The sequence below is a fragment of the Neofelis nebulosa genome, chromosome 12 (assembly GCF_028018385.1).
Source record: "Neofelis nebulosa isolate mNeoNeb1 chromosome 12, mNeoNeb1.pri, whole genome shotgun sequence".
In the NCBI taxonomy this organism is placed as follows: Eukaryota; Metazoa; Chordata; class Mammalia; order Carnivora; family Felidae; genus Neofelis; species Neofelis nebulosa.
In genome coordinates this window covers 84,127,457-84,144,414 of record NC_080793.1, presented here as the reverse complement: position 1 = coordinate 84,144,414, position 16,958 = coordinate 84,127,457, and the positions used below count along the sequence as shown (strand labels likewise).

At 44.8% G+C, this 16,958-nt stretch overlaps 1 long non-coding RNA gene across 1 annotated transcript in view; it reads left to right on the top strand.

The window, feature by feature from the left end:
- LOC131492106 (uncharacterized) overlaps positions 1-16,705 on the top strand; it is a 36,253-nt gene extending 19,548 nt beyond the window's left edge. Inside the window, exons 4-5 of the long non-coding RNA XR_009251853.1 lie at positions 2,929-3,056; positions 15,530-16,705. This is a non-coding gene — a long non-coding RNA (uncharacterized LOC131492106). The remainder of the gene's footprint in view (positions 1-2,928; positions 3,057-15,529) is intronic.
- The last annotated feature ends 253 nt before the right edge of the window (positions 16,706-16,958 follow it).

Genomic DNA, 16,958 nt, shown 5'->3' with positions numbered 1-16,958 from the left:
CAGAAAAGTCCATACTTAAGTGATAGAGGATTTTGTGGTAGAAAACACATGGGGGGGCAAAATCATTGATGAAATAATTCAACAAGCATTACGGACGTTAGGTTTACCTGTGAGCTGGGCGGCCCGATTAAAGAACTCACGGCACAATGAATGAGGCTAGAGCCACACCAGTGCACGTCATTGTAAGTTTCCCGTGACACTGGAAGCAAATGTGGCACTTCCGAGGTCCAGAGAGGAAAAAAAAATAGGTCACCCCCAGGGGGACGGCCGTCAGAACGGGTTTAGACTTGCCGATGGCAACACTGGAGTCAAGAGAGTGGAGCCACTCCTCCAAAATTCTGAAGAAGAGCGGCTCTGTGCTGGAATCCCACCCTCACCCAGACTGTCTTTGTGTAAGAGGGTGGAATAAAGATGCTTTCTCGAGTGCGTGATCTCAAGAGATTTGCCTCCCATGTATGCCCCACCAAAGGAGGGAGTACAGCTTGGAGCAGAGTCCTGAGAAGGTGAGATCCAGAAAACAGAAGGTCCAACAGAGCAAAGAGGTGAAACCACTCCCCAGGAGCGTGGCGGAGGGAGAGCTCAGAGGGACGGCCCCGCAGAGAGGTACAGGGCAGCCCGTCTGGCTGGAGCAGCGTGGCAGAGAAAGAATGCTGTGATCAGCATGATGCTTTCTGCCACTGTCCTGTCTTTCACTAAAGGGGACGTGTCTGGGTGAAACTGGCGTCGGTTCTTATCTGCACTTGGCCTGTCTCCCCTCCCTGCCCTGCTCCCTGGATCAGCGGGGGCACCTGTAACACACCAATGTGATCTGCTTTGTCCTGTTCTTTTGTTTTTCATTGTGGCGAAAGTAGGTTTACCTATTTATTAAAAACTTAACCCCTTTAAATGTACAGTTCGGTGGTGCGAAGTCCATCCGTGGGGCTGTGTAACCACTCTCCAGAACTCTTTTCATTTTCCAAACCTGAACCTCTGTACCCATTCAGTAACAGTCCATGCTCCCCGCCCCAGCCCCTGGAACCATCCTTCACTTTCTATCTGTATGACTTTGACTGCGCTCCATACCTCATAAAAGTGGAATTATGTAATATTTATCTTTTATAGCAAATTGTTATTTCCCTTAGCATGATGTCCTTAGGGTTCAGCCATATTGGAATGGGAATAGGAATCTCCTTCCTTTTCTAAGGCTGAATAGTATTCCGCTGTGGGTACATAGCAGATTTGTTTCTTCATTTATCCACTGATGGATGTTTACGTTGCTTCCACCTTATATTGTCAACACTGCTGCTGTGAACGTGGGCACACAAATATCCCTCTGAGACCCAGTTTTCAATTCTATGGAGTATATATACCTAGAAGCAGAATTGCTGGGTCATACGGTAATTCTATTTTTTTTCCAGGTGTGTTGAGATACAGCTGACATATAACGTCATGTAAGTTTAAGATATAAAACGTATTGATTTGATACGCAGACGTACGGCAAAATGATTCCTAGTGTTAGCTCACACCTGCACCGCATCACATAATTACCACTTCTTTTCTGAGATGACAACATTTAAGATCTACTCTCTTAGCAATTTTCAAATATAAAATACAGCATTATCAACAGTAATCACTGTGCTGCATATTAGCTCTCCAGAACTTACTCATCGTATAACCGGAAGTTTGTTCCCTTTGACCGATATCTTCCCATCCCCCCACCCCTTAGCCCCTGACAACTATCATTCTAGTCTGCGTTTCAGGGAGTTCAGCTTCTTCAGATTCAAATATAAATGACACCACTTATTTATCTCTCTTCATTTAACTTATTTCACTTAGCATAATGCCCTCAAGGCCCATCCGTGTTGTTGCAAAAGGCAGGCTGTCCTTCTTTCCCATGGTGGACTAAACTTCCATTGTGTGTGTATGTGTGTGTGTCATGTCTTCTCTATCCATTCATCTCTTGACGGGCACTTAGATTCTTTCCATATCTTGGCTGCAATAAACGCGAGAGTGCAGTTACCTCTTCCAGGTCCTGATTTCATTTCCGCTGGATAAATACCCAGAACTGGAACCACTGGATCATATGGAATTTCTATTTTTAATTTTTTGGGGGGGGGACCTCCGTACTGTTTTCCGTGGTGGTGGCACCCACTGACATTCTCACCAATGGTGCACGAGCTTTCAACTTCTCCACATCCTTGTCAATGCTTAGTAGCCATCCTAATGGTGTAAGGTGCTATCTCATCATGGTTTACCATGCTGGGGAGAGCTGGGGGAATCCGTGGTGAACTTAGAAGATATTAGAGATCACATTCTTTGACCACATTTCTAGTAGACATCGAGTATCCGGACCATTCCACAATACTGCCAGATACCCCAACTGTGGTGATCCGGATTGAGTTCCCACAAAATGTCCGTTTGTCAAGTGGGACTGTAAGAATCCTAGATCTCACTTAACACTGAATTTTGTTCATGACTCAAAGGATACAGGCAAGAAAAAGGCACAACCAGAACCTTCTTTTCCTGCTGGGTCCTCAAACCACCAGCTGCTAAACAATGTCCCTCCTCCCGCATTAAGACACATTTTGGTGTCTGAGCAGCTGATGAGTTTTAAACCGTGTGGACGACTGCTCTCAAAGAAGGCTACATCTGTTTTGAGCCTCGTGGCTTTTTAATTCATTAACTATGCAGGTAGGAAATGTTTACCTGAATACCCCCATTCTCCAGGCAGCCACAGCCCTTAATCCAAAAAGTACACGTTTATTTACAATACCCAATCCAAACAGAGCAGGGGATTCCCATTGAAAACATTTTTTACATAGTCCTTCCCCATATCTTTCTCCTCCTAAATATCACTGCCGGGATTATAGGGAGGTCTGGCTGAGGCGTCTCAGGGAAAGAGTGAATTACAGGCCTGTGCTAACCCTTTTTCTCCCATTTCATCCCCAGGACTCAGATATGACCTTGCCCGCTGACCTCCCTCCTAGTCACTTCCATGCACGCCCAGGAACCTGCCCACGGGCTCTGGCTCCAGGACTCCATAGCTTATCCTTTCCCGAAGCCTTCATCCCATAGAGGTAAGATCACCCTGTCCTTACCACAGCTAGGCTTGTGCTTGCTACTCGGCATTTTAAAACGAAACCATATTTTGTTTAGATATATACATAAACATGTGAAATCTGTAAAAAACAAAACAAAACAAAACAAAACAAAACCAAAAACCAGCAAGGGACTGATGAACCCAAAGTAAGGTAAATGTTTACTTTAAATGTGGGAGGGAGGGGTATGATTAGGGAAGGATGCACAGGAGGCATTTTTTTTTTAAGTTTATTTATTTATATTGAGTGAGGGAGAGAGTGCGTACAGGAGGGGGCAGAGAGAGAGAGAATCCCAATCAGGCTCCGCACCATCAGGGCCGTCGGCATGGAGCCTGACGCAGGGCTCGAACTCTCAAACCGTGGGATCATGACCTGAGCTGAAATCAAGAGTCAGACCCTCAGCCGACTGAGACCCCCAGGTGCCCCTTTACAGAAGGCTTCTAAAAGAAGAAGATCTAATTCTTCTCCAGGATATTGTGGACCTGGAGCTTTACTGGTTTTCCAACTGTACAATTTTATGCTCTTCTCGATGCACGATACGTTTTACGATAAAAACGATTGAATTAATTATAATTTCCTGGAGCCATGTCAGTAGTGAGAGGCGTGTCAGTGAATTCGTTTGGAAGCAAGCCATCACTTTGACATGCGTGTTCTGTGAGATGTTCCCCAAAGTCACCATAGGATGGGGGGGTAGTGAAGGAAAAAAAACCTAACCCAGGAAAAGGCAAGGCCCCTGACAGTCTGCCCTACTGCCACCATAGCTGTGCTTCAGAGGACAAGCCACTTACTCTCTCTGGTCATCAGTTTGCTCATCTGCAAAATGGGATACTAATAGCAGGATAGTAGGGAATATGGCTCAGCTGCTGCCTTCATGGAACTTACCAATCGTTGGGACAGAGAGGCAAGTACATGTAGGTTCTACGGGTACTAGAATGGGACAAGCAAGAGGTACAGTGGGAGCAGAGAGAAGGGATCTCTACAGTTTGAAATTAAGGCAGTGCCACATATGAAATATGTGCTATATGATTTTTAAGGGAAGTTCTATACTTTAGGGTTTAAATAGGAGGCTGCGGAAATTGTAACTTGCAAAATACAGCTAAAGGATCACTCTTGCTTCCTACCTCCACACGTCCTGCATACCCACCTCGATGACATTACTTTTCCCTCTTCAGTGCATCGATTCGTGTGTTTGTCTCTCCCACTGGATCATGGCCTCCCCGAGGGCAGGGGTTTGTGTTACTTATCTTTGTATCAGAGATGCTTGGCATGTACATTGCTGTTTCCCAAGGACTGCGAATCAAGTGTCGCCCTTTTATCATGGCCTCTCCCTACCTCCGGTCCCTCTCTGTCTCTCTAGTCTCTTCTCATACCGCCGTCCCCTGCTCAGTACACTCCAGACACTCTGGCCCTCCTTCTGTCCCTTGATCATGCCGAGCTCATTTTCACCCAGGGCCTTTGCACTTGCTGGGGACTCCTCCTGGAGTGCTCTTGCCTCGTTTTGTTCAGCTCAGCTTATACGCCGTCTCCTAGCACCTTTTTTCCTGTCTTCCCACCTGTCCCCTCGGCCCTATTATCTCGACTTATTTTCTCCAAAGCATTTGTACTACCTGTAATTAGATGATGTATTTACCTTTTATTTGTGGTCTCTCTCCTCCATCAGAGGAGTGGAGGGACCTCCAGTGTCTGTCCTGTCGTTTCTGCCATATCTCCGTTAGCTAAGCTATTGTCTAGCGTATGGTAGGTACTCAGTAAATTTTTTGAATAAGCAAGTTCATGGACAGGTATTCTATAACTGTTTCTGTAACTGAGATGAATAATGTCTTCCCGAAGAATTTTGCAATGAAGAAAATGGACTCAAGATTAGTATGCTAATATAGTGCCTGACACATAGGAAGCACTCAATAAATATTTATCCACTGAATGAATATACAGAATACATAAATAGCGCTTGCAAACCAATTTTAAAAACCCAAAACCAATATATAAATTAGCAAAGGAAGAACTTTTAGAACTAATGGGTTTAGCAAGGTTGCAGGATTCAAGGTCAATATACAAAAATCAATTGTATTTTGGGGCACCTGGGTGGCTCAGAAGGTTAAGTGTCTGACTCTTGATCTCAGCTCAGGTGTTGATCTCAGGGTCATGAGTTCAAGCCCTGCATTGGGCCCCATGCCGGGCATGAAGCCTACTTAAAAAGAGAAAAACAAAACATAGAGCCGAATTGACTGAAAGACACGTACCCTGTTCTTTGTTAAATGTCTGTCCTCCCTAAATTGATCTATCCGTTCAACATAATCCTTATCAAAATCTCAGCAGGATATTCTTATAGGTGTCAACAAGCTGATTCTAAAAATGATGTGAGAAGGCAAAGGAATTAGAATAGTCAGTACGTTTCTGAAAAAGAGGAACGAACGGGAGGAGGCATGCCACCGGATTTCAAGAGTTGCTATAAAAAGCCAGCAATCAAGACAGCGTGGAATTGGCAAAAGGATGGACATATAGACGGACGAAACAGAACACAGAGCCCAGAACCTGACGCGTACATTATTGATCAACTGATTTTTTTTTACAGAGATGCAAAGGCAACAGAGAAAGATAGTCTTTTCAACAAAAATAGTACTTGAATAAGACATCCATGTGCAAAAAGAATGAACCTTGACCCGTGTCGTGCACTGTATACAAAAATTAATTAAAAATACATCAGAGAGGAGTGCCCGACTGGCTCGTTCAGGAGAGCGTGTGACGTTTGATCTCGGGGTTGTAAGTTCGAGTCCCCTGTTGGGAGTAGGGATTACGTAAATAAAAAAAGTTTTTTAACCTAAAAAAATAAAAAATAAAAATACATCATAGACCTAAAATGTAAACCTGAAAATACAAAACTTTTGGAAGATAACATGCAAAAAAAAAATTCTTGTGACTTGGGGTTCTGGGAAGGTTTCTTAGCTATGTTACCAGAAATATGATCCACAAGAGAACAAGCTGATGAACTTGAACATCATCAAAATTAAGAACTTCTGCTCTGCAAAAGGCACCTCAGGGAATGAAAAGACAAGCTAAAGACTGGGAGAAAACATTTGCCAATCACGTATCCACCACAGGACTTAGATCCGTGATCTGTAAAGAGTTCACAGAAGTCAATAATAAGAGAACAAAACCCCATTTTTAGAATAGCCAAAAGATTTGGATAGACACTTGATCCAAGAGGATATATGTATGGTGACAGGTGGTAACCACATGTAACATGATGAGCCTTTTGTAATGGATAGAATTGTCACATCACTATGTGTGCACCTAAAACGAATGTAACATTGTATGTCAACTCTCCTTCAATTAAAAACATTTTTTTTAATTGGAAAAGAAATAGTTGCTATTAAAAAAAAAGAGGACATATGGATGGAAAGTAGTCACGTGAAGAGATGCCTCTCACCATTAGGTGTTATGAAAATGTAAATTGAAACTACAATGAAATGCAATTTTACATACACCATTTTGGAAATCTACGTCTGATAGCTCCCAACGGTGTGGAAGATGGGGAGAAACCGGAAGTCTTGGGCCCTATTAGTAGGTGTGTCAATTAGAATGATCTCTTTAGTTTGAAGTTTGGCACCATTAGGTGGAGGATTCGTATACCCCAGGACCCATCAATTCCACTCCTAGACAGATTGAGAAAAACACGTGAAGTTGTGCACAAGAATGGTGCACATGAACGTTCGGGACAGCATTGTGTAGTAACGGGGGAAAATGTAGAAGATATGAAACAGGAGAGTGTATAAATTGTGGTTTGCCCGTACAACGGTGTATCATATTGAGGGAGTTACCAAACCATAGCTCTTGGGTCCAATCCAGCCCGATGCCTGTATGTGTAAATAAACCTTTATTGAAACCCAGCCACCCCATTCCTTGATGTGTTGTCTCTGGCTGCTTTCATATTACAATGGCATTGGGAAGTGCTTGCAACAGAGACTGTATGGCCCACAAAGCCTACAATATTGACTGTTTGGTTTTTATAAGGAGTTTGTGGGTGCTTGCTATACAGCGATGCAAAGAGATGAATCGGAGATACATATACTGTATCAGTCAGGGTTCACCCAGAGAAACCGAACCAGTGGGAACCAGAGGGAGACATACGGTAAGAGGTTTATTGCCAGAAATTGGCTCATACAACCGTGGACCTGGCCAGACAAGTCTGAAATCCACAGCACACGTCATCGGGAAAGACAGACTAGAACAGCCGCGTGCGAGCTCAAGCTGCTGTCCACAGATGGAATTTCTTCCTCTTCAGAGAAGCCTCGGCTCTCCTCTTAATGTCCTTCAACCGATGGATCGCATCGGGTCCACCCAAATTATCTAGGAAAATCTCCTTGACTCGAAGACAGCTGATTGTGGACTTTAAAGCACATCTATAAGATACCTGCCTAGTAACACGTAGGTGAGTGTTTCATCGAGTAAGTGGGGAGTGTAGCCAAGTTGACACATAAAAGCAACCATCGTGCGTGCCAACAAAGAAAATCTTGTAAATAGAATGCTGAGCACCGGCAACACAACGTTGCCCCATGATATGTGAGGTATGGGGAACCTTTACATAAAAGCTTAAAACAAGCAAACAAGAGAACAAAGGTGATGGATACATGGGTCTGTCAAACCATGTGAAGCAATGATAAACAGCTACTTTTGATCCTGACTGCCACCGGTGGGAAAGGAAAGGGATGGAAGTAAGGGTGGGTGTGAGGAACCTGTGATTTTTATATATTCATTTATTTTTAATGTTTACTTATTTTTGAGAGAGAAAGAGAGATTGAGCATGAGCAGGGGAGGCGCAGAGAGAGGGGGAGACGCTGAATCTGAAGCAGGCTCCAGGCTCCGAGCTGTCAGCACAGAGCCTGAGGCGGGGCTCAAACTCACGAACCATGAGATCATGACCTGAGCCAAAGTAGGATGCTTAACCGACTGAGCCACCCAGCCGCCCCTATCCGTGATTTTTTTTTTTAAAGGTATAACACTCCAAAGCAAGTAAGGCTTTTAAAAAATCTTGCTAAGTTTGGTCTTGCTATTGCAATTGTTTATTGTATCATTGTTTTTTTTTAATTCTTTTTAATGTTTATTTATTTTTGAGAGAGAGACAGAGCACAAGTGGGGGAGGGGCAGAGAGAGAGGGAGACACAGAATCCGAAGCAGGCTCCAGGCTCTGAGCTGTCAGCACAGCTGACAGGGGGACTTGAACCCACGAATTGCGAGATCATGACCTAAGCCAAAGTCAGACGCTTAACCAACTGAGCCACCCAGCGCCCAAATTGTATTATTGTTAATACCTGTGTGTGTGTTTGCAATCTTCCACAATACTTTTTTTGAAATCATAATGATTGCCCTTCTTCAGACAAGCCTGAAAAGCATGTTCACACTGGATAGTCAAGTTTGAATTAGAACCCCACTGGATAGGATCAGAGAATAGAAGCTTCTATTTTTCCCCTAAATGCCAGATACACCTTGGGTGGCTGCTTTGGGGATTTTTTTTTCATAGATCAGTGTCTCAGGGAATGAGCCTCACCTCCTGGGAGCTAAGTCCGGAAAGTCGTGGTGTTCATGGTACTCTAAGCCTGTGCCCAGCGGAGAGCGCAGAGCAGGGTGTGAGTCACTCTTACTGGAGCACTGACCTTGGCTGACCTCCACAGTGTCAAGGTCTATGGCCAAACAGAACTCCTCACTTAAGGAACTAGAGATAAAGAGGCGGGTGGCCAGTCACATGGCACATGGCCCCTGTTGGAATGAGACTTGTCACACCTCCCAGGGGGCTTTCAGCAGGACCTGCCCATGCATTCACAAGCTAAGGCACACAGTGCTGAGACACCCGGTGCTGAGGGTTCTTCCTGAACAACGTCAGATGACTTCTGATTTCATAAGTGGTGTTAATGTTTTTTATGCTTATTTATTGTTGAGAGAGAGAGAGAGAGAGAGCATGAGCAGGGGAGGGACAGAGAAAGAGGGAGACACAAATCTGAAGCAGGCTCCAGGCTCTCAGCTGTCAGCACAGAACCTGACACGGGGCTCAAACTCACAAACTGTGAAATTCTTAAGCGGTTTTATACACAGACCCAGAGAATACAACCTGCCACATGCCTGCAGCAGTGGACCGACTGACATTTCATACGGCATACCAACATAAGTCTTTTTGTGAAAATTAACTCTGTTTTTACCGTGAAAAAGAATTCGTGTCTTTGCAGAAATTCAGCATATCTGAAAAAGCAAGAGAGGAGAAAATATTAGTCTCCCAAGAATATCCTGATACTATGGTAGCGGTAGTTTTTGTTTTTCTTCGCCATATGTATGTATATTTTCCTGCACTGAAGTCATCCTTTCGATAATGATTATTAATTTTTTTTTCAACGTTTTTTATTTATTTTTGGGACAGAGAGAGACAGAGCATGAACGGGGGAGGGGCAGAGAGAGAGGGAGACACAGAATCGGAAACAGGCTCCAGGCTCCGAGCCATCAGCCCAGAGCCTGACGCGGGGCTCGAACTCACGGACCGCGAGATCGTGACCTGGCTGAAGTCAGACGCTTAACCGGCTGTGCCACCCAGGCGCCCCTCGATAATGATTATTGATCAGCTACTGCGTTCCACGCTTTCTTCTGGGCGCTAGAGATATATAAATGAACCAAACAATCAAAGGGTCCTTGCTCTTAAGGAGCTAAGAGTGAGGAGGGCCAACCATAGACAAGTAAATGCATTAAGACACAAGAGAAATTTGGATAATATGTGGTGTAATGAAAAAAATAACGCCGGATGACACTGCAGACTTATAATGTGCTGTTCTAAGCCCTTCACTTCATCCGTATTATTACGTCCGGTAAAACTTGTGCATCTGCGCGCGCTTTAGAGGGAAGGTGGTTACCGTAAATCTTAGAGTACAATGGGCAGAGAAATGCTCTTGGAGGAGATGACTGAGGAGTGGAGGTGCACCTGAACAGAATCTTACAGCCTGGGGGTTAGGAGCCTTCTTGGAGAGGGCACAAGAAGTTCAAGTTCCCTGAAGATAAAATAGATTAGCATGTTGGTGAAACAGAAAGCAAAAGACGAGTATGGCTGGAATTTGGAGACAGGGACAGGAGAGAGGGACAGAGTTGTCAGCAGTGACACCACGGATGCGTATTTTGTGATCAGGCCGTGGAGGGCCCTGAAGTCCACAGGAAAGGCGTTCCAGTTTTATTCTATGATACTGGAAAGCCTTTGGAAGATTTTAAGCAGCAGAGTGATAAAATGCGCTATCTGTCGCCTTAAAGATCACCGGGCACAGCGTTTGGCACATGGATTTGAAGGAGGCAAGAGCCAACACAAGGGGATCAGTTCAAAGGTCCCTGTGGTCGTCCAAGCAAGAGGCTGTGGCTCCTCGGACGAGGGTTAGGGCAGAACAGACGAACAGAAGACGAGCCAGTTAGGATTTTGTGAAGGTGACGCTGTTTTTAAAGTTCTAGGTATGCCATTTATTCTGCTGCACTTTATAAAATAAGGACTTGAAATTTCTTCTGAAACAGAATCTTCAGTTACGGAATTACGGAAACCAAATTGGAGAACAAGCAGGGGAGCCTGTGAATGATACATCCCGGGAAGATGGCAGGGTGACCCCAGGACTGTCTTCCTTGGACGCTCCGAGGAAATTTTGAAAGCGGCAGAACGAGGCAAGTTTCTCCAGCTGTTCCCCCCACCCCCCCACACCCATTTTACCCCCTATTTTCAGGGTCTCATTTCGGCATGAGTAAAGGACAGCTTTTGTTACAGCTGCTACTCATGCAACAGCGGAGACAATCAGCTGACACATCTCCTGTGCCTGACTTGCCAGCGTCCTACAGACACGATCTGAAGGTCAGGGACCCTCTTTGCTACAACTTTGCCTGCCTTAAGTCCATGGAAAGTTGAAGGCAGCTACAGGCAGGGCTTTACCAAAGGCTAGAGCACCTGCATTATTGGTTGTTACAAAGAAGCCACTCCTCCTGCACCTTACTATCTACAGTAATGATGCCAGATATCTTTTTTCAAGTCTCCCTTGTAGAGAGATTGCCAATCTCAGAGTATCGTCTTGGTCCTTAAATTTTCGCTCTAATGACCACAGGATGGCTGCCTCTGTTTTCCAACCAGACTTGGCTACCATCTGGGTTTTTCGGATTGAATCCTCATGGTGTAATTTAACCAAGCCCTCCATTCTCTATATTTCCTATAAAGTTGTAAACCTCAACACACGTAATCCTGACAACAACTGAGACAGGGCCATCAATGTGCCCGCTTTACGGAGGAATAAACTGAGGCACAGAAACGTTCCATTCCAGAGGTCATAAAGCCAGGGTTTGAATGCAAGCAGATGCTTTTAGCCTGCATACTGAACACAAAGAAATATATCAGAAAAGCACGAAGGCCAAGTCCCCGTGGTCGAGCATTCTCCGCGAACAGATAACTGGCAGGTTTGTAAGCCTAGAAATCGATTAACTCAATTAGCAACAGTTACTGAGTACCCGTAGCGCGTGCTGGGCTAAGCTGTGGGATACAAAGGTGGACTGGACCATGCTGAAGATGATGAGGGCTATCATGCCTGAGGGCTACACAGAGCCTGCTGTGTACCAAGCCCCATGCTAGGTGCTGTGGAGACAGTGATGATGGTCACAAAGTGAATTTCCTGTTGGAGCTCATTCTTATGCAAGATATACGGTGTGTTAAATGTTGTAATGGGGATTGTTCAGAGCTGTGCAGTCCAATCCAGGGTCACGTGTGGCTTCTTAATTACAATTCAATAAAATTTAAAATTCAGTCCCTCAGGTGCACTGGCCACCTTTTTTTTCCTCAACATTTTTATTTTCAAGGTTTTTGGAATCCATTGCCACATTTTTCCCCCCAAAGAGTTTTGCCAATTCATACACACAAAAGCAATTCACTATAATCAGTGCCTGCCGCGAGCTGATCCTTGGGAATAAAAGGCAGATCCTCGTGTAAATTCCAGTTTTTCCACATCCTCGCCAGCATTGGGCTTGAGTTTTCTTTTTTTTTCTTTTTTTAAAAAATTTTATTATTTTCCTAATATAATTTATTGTCAAATTGGCTAACATACAGTGTGTAAAGTGTGCTCTTGGTTTTTGGGGTAGATTCCCGTGGTTCATCGCTTCCATACACCCAGTGCTCATCCCAACAAGTGCCCTCCTCAATGCCCAGCACCCATTTTCCCCTCTCTCCCACCCACCATCCACTCTCAGTTTGTTCTCTGTATTTAAGAGTCTCTTATGGTTTGACTCCCCCCCTCTGTGTTTGTAACTATTTTTTTTCCCCTTCCCTTCCCCCTGGTCTTCTGTTACATTTCTCAAATTCCACATATGAGTGAGACATGATATCTGTCTTTCTCTGCCTGCCTTATTTCACTTAGATAATACCCTCCAGTTCCATCCACGTTGCTGCAAATGGCAGGATTTCATTCTTTCTCGTTGCCAAGTAGTGTTCCATTGTATATATAACCCACATCTTCTTTATCCATTCATCAGTTGATGGACATTTAGGCTCTTTCCATAACTTGGCTGTTGTTGATAGTGCTGCTATAAACATTGGGGTACATGTGCCCTTGTGTCCTTTGGATAAATTCCTAGTAGTGCTATTGCTGGGTCATAGGGTCGTTCTATCTTTAATGTTTTGAGGAGCCTCCATGCTGTTTTCCAGAGAGGCTGCACCAGTTTGCGCTCCCAGCACAAGAGGGTTCGCGTTTCTCCACATCCTCGCCAACATCTGTAGTTTCCTTTCATTTTAGCCACTCTGACCCGTGTGAGGTGGTATCTCACTGTGGCTTTGATTTGTATCTCCGTGCTGATGAGTGACGTTGAGCATTGTTTCGTGTGTCTGTTGGCCATCTGGGTATCTTTGGAAAAGTGTCTACTCATGTCTTCTGCCCATTTCTTCAGTGGATTATTTGTTTCTCGGGTGTTGTGTTTGGCAAATTCTTTACAGATTTTGGATACTAACCCTTTATCTGGTATGTCATTTGCAAACATCTCTTCCCATTCCATCGGTGCCTTTTCATTTTGTTGATTGTTTCCTTTGCTCTGCACGGCCCCCTTTGAAAGTGCTTTAGTTTTTTTAAGGGCATGTTACTTTTTCCTTTTAAAAACAAGCAAACAAACAAGCCTGCTTTATTGAGGTGAATTTGTATGCCATTCAATTCACCCATTTCAAATGTATAATTTGATGGTTTTCATTATAATCACAGAGTTCTACATCTGTCATTGCCATCAATTTTAGAACATTTTCATCCTTCTCCCCGCAAATCTAGCATCCATTAGCATTCATTCCCCATTTCCCCACCAAGTCCACCGCTCCCCAGCCCCAGGCAACCACTAACCCACTTTCTGTCTGTGTAGATCTGCCCATTCTGAACATTTCCTAGAAATGCCATCAAACAATGGGGCCTTTTGTAACTGGCTGTTTTCAGTTAGCATAATGTGTTCAAGGTTCATCCATGGAGTAGCACGTATCGGTGCCTCATTCCTTTTTACTGTTGAATAATATTCCGTTGTATGGATGTATTCCATTTTGTTCATCCATTCTTCAGTTGATGGAGATTTGGGGTGTTTTCACCTTTTGACTCTTGTGAATAATGCCATGGAAACTCTTGTGGGGACGTGTGTTTTCATTTCTCTTAGGTGTGCACCTGACAGTGAAATTGCTGGGTCATAGGTAACTCTGCGTTTAACGTTTTGAGGAACTGTCAGACTCTTTTCCAAAGTGGTTGTACCTTTTTATATTCCCACCAGCAGGGTATATGGACTCCGTTTCTCCCTATCCTTATCAACACCTGTTATTATGTTTTCTGATTCTAGCCATCCAATAGGTGCGAAACGATGCTCACGGGGGGTTTGATTGACATTTTCCTAGTGGCTAATAGCACTGAGTATTTGTTCACGTGCTTATTAGCCATTTGTATACCTTCTTTGAAAACAAAATGTCTATTCCCATCCTCTGCCCTGTGCATATGTTATTTTCAGCTAAAAATAGAGTATAAAATGTTGTAAAGCATAGTGAGCAAATACTAAATGTTGGGGATGGTCGTCTCTGGGGAAAGAAAATGGAGTCATTTCTTTTTTGCTTTTCTCACACGTAAGCTTTTGTCATTGTCAGATATTAAATATTTTCCCCAATTCTTTGTCTTTTCTGATGTGAAAAAGTAGCACAAGATTGTTTTTGTTTGTTTTTTTTTAAAGTAGAGACAATATTAACCTGAAGGTAACAGTAGCTAACACTTCAGCAGATGTCCCTCCAGGACATTTTTCTAGACTTTCTGTACTTGTATGAGGCTGCAGAATACACCCAAGTTCACGTTATGCCTTTTGTTCTAATCGTATCATAAACAAGCCCTTGCATATTAAATAAACCTCTTGAACTGTGTCTTCTGAAAGTCTCTAGAAAAAAAAAATGCTACAGTATATCTCTTGGTGTGCAGAATGGTCCTGAAAAAGGGCGTCTTTCCCACAGTCATGACTTTAAAATGAAGGGGAAAAAATGAAGGCACACACGGACACACTCTGTCCCCCAACCCTTGGAAACCGCAAGCGCAGGAGAGCTTGGGGAGCATGTATCCCGTCCTTTGCTTCAGTCGGACCCTCCCCCTGCTTCACGCAGGGAAGGACAGAGAGGAGCCTTACACAGTCCGAGCGAGCTGGGCGGCTGTCCAAAATTTTCTAACTCCTATCTCCATGGCGTGGCTGTGCTTTTTGACTTAAAGTGTTTGTAAATCCCCACCACACTCTAAACTCCCATATTTTTTCCTCAAGGATTATTTGTGCGAGAAGAAAACCACATTCCTCTTGCTTGCCCCATCCTCTTTCTCATGAAGTCACCTGGGCCATCCGGACAGGCTGACTGCAGACAGAGCTGTGCTGCTTTTTGCCTTTCTTTTCCCCACTCCCAAAGGCTCCAGAGATTCCAGTGGCAGTGGCTTCAAAAGCTGATGGCACAGATTCCATTTTCTCCCACGATAACGGAATCGATAGCACTCTTTGCTTCAAGCGCTCAATTCTCGGTAACAGTAAAAGCTGTGGACTCTTTACATTCCCGTGCGTGTCCACAAACATTTCCAAGACAGGGTTACCGTCCCCCAACCCCCCACATCCTAGGCTGCTTCCAACCTAGACACTCAGGGAAAACACTAAGAAACAAGAATACAAGAAATCTGACGGCTGAAGACCCTCCCCTCAGCTCGCAAGCAGAGCTGTGTGAGAATAAGTTTAACGTGAAACGATTGGTCTTTATTCGGCGCACTGGGGAGAGACTATAGTGTTCTCCTCTCCTTCCCAGGCACAGGGCTGCAACAGATTTTTCCGGGCGTCTTGCTGGTGGGTGTTATGAAGGCCCAAGTCTGACCAGCAGAACGTGGGCGGATGCGATGTTTATCCCTGACATCTTAAATCCTCTGCCCTCTCGTCTAATTCAGTGGGCATTTGGGAATCGACGGTTGACCATTATGCTGCCACAAGATGGAAAGACCCAGGGTCTCCGAATGACCGCGTGAAGCCAATTCTGCCACCAAACTGTGTTGAACAGAGGCATGAACGAGCAACGAACCGTTACTGTATTAATCCACATTGGTTGTATCTTAAAGCAGTTGGCATAGCCTGCTTAATAGATTTCCTTTTTCTATCCCCCATCCCAGCAAAATGTTCTAGGTTGCCGGGACAGCTTGTGGACCGTGTGCTTAAAGAGATGTCAGGGTAAGCGTTCCATTTTGCTAGCCAAGCATTCAAACGTCGCCAAGAGACGAGGCTAGCTGGTGAGGTTCTGCCGAAATGCTTCCAAGTCAGGGAAGCCCCTGCATTTTCTGAGAAATAAAAGGAAAAATGAAGGTTGTCCTCCTGGTGCGTTCACACCGTGAGGTGTCACAGAGACCTTGAGACGTCTTAATGTGGACTTTGCCGGGTGACGAAAGTGAACACCCCCTTCTCTTCCACAAGTATTTATTGTGTGGTTAGCATCATGCCCCCCATCTCGCCTCAGAAAGCAAGTCTGAGAAATTCAAGAGTTGGCCCTGGACGCTGCCCCTCCATGCAGGGGGGACCTCAGATGGCGCATGGTAAGTGAACTGCAAGAATGTGTCAGCTACGCCGATGTGATGTCTCGGGTGGACGGCTACTGCCTGTATTCAGGGAGCTTAAGTGTCTCTTGTATCCATTCCCTTCCCTTCCCGGGTGACTCCATTATTTCTTGGTACTCTTTCTAGACCTGTCACCCTTTCGTGGTGACCCATTTGGTATCACGTAGGTTCGCTGTTGATGAGAACTGTTTTCAGTGTTGCAAGGAGGTCAAAAACAAACAGTTATTTCCCGGGTTAGAACAAAGAAGGCTTTGGCTTGAATGAACTTTTGCTTAGTCACGAAGAACCCAGGGCCCGGCTCTGCTCTGGGGATAAGACGACAGCCTGGGTTTCACTCCTGGTTCCACAGTTGGATTTTGTGACTTTTACAACACACCGTTTCTCGGGGCGTAAGAGTCGCGATGCAGTTTGAGGAGCTTTGAGTGACACGACTGATGTATTTCAGCCTCTTTTCCCTACTTCAAGCTCCCCCCCACCTTTTTTTTAAGTTTATTCATTTATTTTGAGACAGACAAAGAGAGAGAGTGCAAGTGGGAGAGGAGCAGAGACAGAGGGGGACAGAGGATCGGAAGCGGGCTCTGTGCTGAGAGCAGACGGCCTGATGAGGGGCTCGAACTCACAAGCCCGAGATCGTGACCTGAGTCAAAGACAGACGCTTAACCGACTGAACCACCCAGGTGCCCCCCCCCCCACTTCAAGCTTTTAAACCTCTCTTTTTAAGCCTCTCCAACCCAAAGAAGGTTTCTTACTCTCTTATGCAGACCTTGACCTT